The sequence below is a fragment of the Triticum dicoccoides genome, chromosome 2B (genome assembly GCF_002162155.2).
Source record: "Triticum dicoccoides isolate Atlit2015 ecotype Zavitan chromosome 2B, WEW_v2.0, whole genome shotgun sequence".
Taxonomy (NCBI): domain Eukaryota; kingdom Viridiplantae; phylum Streptophyta; class Magnoliopsida; order Poales; family Poaceae; genus Triticum; species Triticum dicoccoides.
Window position 1 is genome coordinate 766,804,505 of NC_041383.1, and position 5,585 is coordinate 766,810,089.

Sequence of the window (5,585 nt, forward strand, 5' to 3'; positions counted from 1 at the left end):
ATGTTTCTTCCGTTGCAAACCACGGACATTGTGCTAGTAGTGAACCAGAAAGAAGCGCATGTGCTCCAGCCAGTCATGTGCTTACTTTGGTCTTTCGTATACATAAGTTGCCTCATTTGGGTTCAATTTGTTTGAGTTTTCCCGATAGATTCTAGTAGTTTATCATGACATGACATGCTATACTTATAAGTTTTGAAGGGGTGCCAGTATTGGTCACGTGGGTGGCAGTGTTGTTGGCCAGCCTGGTGCGCGGCCTCGGGGTCGGCGTGGAGGTTGGAGCGGCGACTCCGGATATGGTTGTCGAGTGTCGATTCTGGTTGCTCAGGTTACAAAGCTGGCGGTTCGCCTGGTGTGTGGCCTCGAGGTCGGTAATGCGGGACGCCGCTGGAAACGATCTTTCACGGTGCCAAACAACTCACAAGAAGCAACTGTCTCTCTCAAGTGACAAAGAACAGCAAGAAACACTCTCAAATAAATTGCAGCGGATAACTAGTTTGGTTTACAAGGACACAACCCAAACCATGAAACTTGTGAACCAAAGTAGAATCACAAGAGGGAACCATAAGGATTCTATATAAATTGAGGACACGCCCTCCAATCCGCACACACAAGCTAATACTCAACGATACTAGTGCTCACAGCACACCACAACGTACCTCACCGGCTATCTACAAACATAAACTCAGAAATCTCATCCCGCCTTCACATGGAACAACTGGGGAGCACTTATACTAGAAGCACCTACTAGTTAGGTGTGAAAACAACTCAAAATGAAGGGTAAATTCGTGACTTGTTGAGCCTCTCGTTGTAATTAATTCATGTACAGTTTGCATGGGAACATGTACAACTTTTGACTCAAGACCTCAAATGATGCATCACTTTTTTTAATGAAAGCTGACTTCAAACACCATCTTATGCAGCCACCAAAACGTGCTTGACCCTTTTAGAATTAATTAGGTTTAGGAGGGAAGTTGCAGCTGGTAATCTGATGTGTTATTTCTCCCAAACTAGGCACCGGAAGCTTCCCAACTAAGATAATGGTTTTGCCCATTTCTCTCTTTGGCTGCTCTAATGGTTTATCATTTGTGCTAGCATGAATCTCACTCTTTGATGCCTTGGTCGTGATCTGGTCCACATCAGTCGGTGTGTGTGGTTTTCGTCTGTATGTCGGAGCGGTGGCTCCGGAGATGGTTGTAGGGTGTCTGGTTGCTCAGGCAGCAGAGCAGGCGGCTCGTCTGGTGCACGGCCTTAGGGCCGGCATGGATGCCGGAGTGGCGGCTTCGGTTTTCATTGTAGGGTGTCGGCTACAGGTTACTCAGATGACGTTGCCGGCGGCTAGCCTGGTGCAGGTCTCTTCTAGTTTTTCTAATTAATCGGGCCATGAGGGGTCACGTTTCCAAAAAAGTAAGTTTTGAACAGCTTTTGAAATTTCAATCAAATTTATTACTGCTTCATCAAATATACATATTACAATGAAATCATTAAGCTTAATACTTCAGTCACGAGGCATGAAAAAAATATTGTTGGATATTGAAAACACACCCAGGCACGCACAAGTACACCAACAAGAAAAGCATCTGTGAATCTGAAACGAAGCGATAACACTCCAGACATCAGCAGAGAGTAACAAACGAGTAGCATCCACAGTGTCTAATTGACTCCCGCCTCCGATCCTCCTGACACACCGGGGCCTCTTGGTCGAATCTCGACGTGCTGCAAGAGTAACAAGCAACACGGTGAGTTCTCCAGCTACAACACTGTAACTCTTGTACAGTAGAAAACAGTTGAATTTTCTTTTCCGAGTAAAAAATATAAACATACCTCCTGAACGGCCGGCGCCGGCGCCGCAGACTTGTGGGCCTCCTCCCTGACCCCGGCGCGGCCGCAGCCGGCAACGCGGTCGACGAGGCCGAAAAACCTATCCTTGAGCTGGGCGGCGAAGTTGGCCATGTTGGTGGAAGTGAACAAAGTGTAGTGCACGCTGGCTCTCTGGAATCTGAACCACGTAGGTAGCTCTAGTGCTTGATTTTGGTGGGGGGAGAGCGGTGTGAGCTCTGAGAGCGATGCAGAGGTCTCATTTATACACGACGCCGGGCACCAAACGCGTCAGCTTTAAGGCCAGTTCTTTTGGTACCCAGCTTATTCTATAAGCCCAACTAAATTTATTTATTTTAAAAACCTAGTAGTTAAAACTTGAGTAGTAGGCTTCTAAAAAAAATTGGTTGGGCTTCTAAAATAAACTGGATAGGGACAGCTTATTCTGAAGCCTAAAAAAGCCAGCAAAAAACTGGCCCTTAGTGTGGCATCTCCATCTATCATCATGGTTCATGCATAGCCGTACGTGCAGGGATATTCAGATCAATGCAGCATCGTTTACCACGCAGATCTTGTGCAGATTGTTGAGTGCCAAACTTGCCATCGTGTCGTTGTGTCCATTGCTTGATATGATCACTACCAGACTAATGCTACCTGCAATTGCATGGATGACATGATTTGCCGGGCCGGGCATCATATTATCCGATGTCGTGGGCACTTTCCACCAATTCTCTCAAGATTTCAAACGTGGAGGTTGGAGCTGCGTCTCCGGATATGGTTGTTGGGTGTCGGTTCCGGTTGCTCGAGTGACGAAGCTTGCGGCTAGCCTGGTGCGTGGCCTCAGGGTCGATGTGTGTGGTTTTCGTCTGTATGTCAGAGCGGCAGCTCCAGAGATGCTTGTAGGGTGTCGGATGGTTGTAGGGTGTCGACGCTGGTTGCTCGGGCAGCAGAGCAGGCGGCTCGTCTGGTGCGCGGCCTCGGGCCCGGCGTGGATGCCGGAGTGGCGGCTTCGGTTTTTGTAAAACGTAGGTTTTGGGGGAACTGGCTCAGCCCTCTATGGGGTGGCCTATCACATATATATAATGGTGACATACAAGTTCTATACCAATACGGTATAGATTACACAGTGGTGCTACAATACAAAGTCTAACACCCTCGCTCAATCTCAACTCACTCCTGGAGCATCTAGCAGGTTGAGATTGCGCCTACAGACCTCAAACATGGGAGAAGGTAGAGGCTTGGTGAAGATGTCTGCAAGTTGATCTTTTGAAGAGATAAACCTGCTTGTAGTAGCTTCTGTGCAACACGTTCCCTCACAACATGATAGTCAATCTCAATGTGTTTAGTCTGTGCATGGAACACCGGGTTCGATGACAGAAACGTAGCACCGATGTTGTCACACCAAAAAACAGAAGGATGTGGTTAAGCAACTCCTAGCTCTCGAAGTAGGGACTCAATCCATATAAGTTCGGCATTGCATTGGCAACTGACTTGTACTCAGCTTCTGTGCTGCTGCGGGACACAGTGGCTTGCTTGCGTGCACTCTAGGCGATCAGATTAGGACCCAAGAACACAACATGTCCCCTCGTAGATCACCTGTCATCTGGACACCCGGCCCAATGAGCATATGAAAATGCAGAAAAAACTCCGGAGGAACTGGGGCGCAGGTGAAGACCAAAGAAGACAGTGAGATGCACATAGTGCAGTATGCGCTTCACAGCAGACCAGTGCACATCAGTAGGTGCATGAAGACACTGGCACACCCCGTTAATCGCAAAGGAAAGATCAGGACGCGTGATCGTCAGATACTGCAGGCCACCAACGATACTCAGTACCATCTTCAGGAGATAGAAAAGCACCATCAGCAGCTAAAAGTTTGTCAGTGGAGGACATGGGCGTAGCCAATGTCTTGCGCTTGAGCATACCAGCATGGCGCAAGAGATCGAGAGAGTACTTCTTCTGGGTGAGAGCCAAACTACCACGAGACTCGTGAGCAACTTCAATACCCAGCAAGAAATGAAGTTGTCCCAAATCCTTAACTGCAAAATCACGACCAAGCGCAGTCACAAGAGCATCAGCAGCCGACGGAGAGGAGCTAACTAGGACAATATCATCCACGTACACAAGGAGGTACATGGTCACACTCAGTCGCTGAAACAAGAATAGTGAAGTATCAGCCATCGAAGGAATGGATCCATGAATGCATAGAGCTGAAGCCAGGCGAGCATGCCAGGCACGAGGCGCCTGCTTCAATCCATAAAGAGCCTTCGTCAGACGAGAGACCTGATAAGGCTGAGTGTGATCGACAAATCCAGGTGGCTGCCTCATATAAACCTCTTCTTCAAGCCCGTGAAGAAAAGCGTTCTGCACATCAAGCTGGCAGAGAGACCAGCAACGAGAAATTACCAGAGACAGAAGAAGTCGAATAGTAGTAGGCTTGACAACTGGGCTGAGTGTATCCTCGTAGTCCAGTCCCTGACGCTGTTTAAATCCCTTAGCCACGAGACGCGCTTTGTAGCGCTCAACGGAACCATCAGCATGTTTCTTCACCTTAAAAACCCTTAGCCACAATGATGTTGACGCGAGACGGAGGGGGAACAAGTGTCCAGGTCTTATTCTGCATAAGAGCCTCGGGTCAGTGTGTGTGGTTTTCATCCGTATGTCAAAGCGGCAGCTCCGGAGATGGTTGTACGGTGCCGGATGGTTGTAGGGAGTCGACGCTGGTTGCTCGGGCGGCGGAGCGGGCGGCTCGTCTGGTGCACGGCCTCAGGGCCGGCGTGGATGCTGGAATGGCGGTTTCGGTTTTGGTTGTAGGTGTCAGCTACGGGTTACTCAGGAAATGTAGCCGGCAGCTCGCCTGGTGCGCAGCCCTGGGGTCGGTGTGTGTTGATGGTGCACTGTTGGGGGCGTGTTATGACGGTTTTCGCCCAGGTTTCTGTCAATTAACCGGGCAAATCTCTTCTACTCCCTTCGTTCCAAAATAAGTGTCCCAAGTTTAGTATAACTTTGTATTAAAGTTAACACAAATTTGAGACACTTATTTTGGGACGGAGGGAGTACCTTTTTTTAATGAATCAGGCCCTAAGGGACCATGTTTCAAAAAATGTAAGTTTGAACAGCGTTTGAAATTTCAATCAAATTTATTACTGCTTCATCAAATATACATATTACAACGAAATCATTAAGCTTAATACTTTGGTCACGAGGCATGAATTTTTTTTGTTGAATATTGAAAACATACCCACGCACGCACAAGCACACCATCTGTTTCAACTTTGAGAACAAGGGAAGCCACGTGAACCTCAAACGAAGCGATAACACTCCAGACATCAGCAGACAGTAACAAGCGAGTAGCATCCGCGGTGTCTGACTGATTCCTGCCTCTGATCCTCCTGACACATTGGAGCCTGGCAGTCGAATCTTGACGTGCTGCAAGAGTAATAGCAGCACGGTCAGTTCTCTAGCTACAACACTGTAATCATCGTACAGTAGAAACTACAACACTCTAATCTCGACGTGCTGCAAGAGTAATGGCAGCCCGGAACCACCGATGGGCCCCGTGTGAGCCCAGTGCGCCCACATGCCCGGTTGTCCCATGCGAGCCTCTGCGAGCTCGCAAAGGGGGGGAGAGAGGCCCCGCTGCCACCGCCGGCAAGACTTCACCCGACGGCGCCTCTCAACGGCGACTAGGGGGGAAGGACTGGAGGGGTTTTGAGACGAGTTGGTGTTCGTGGCTAAAGTTTCCCCCGGACGCTCAGGAGTGGGGGAGG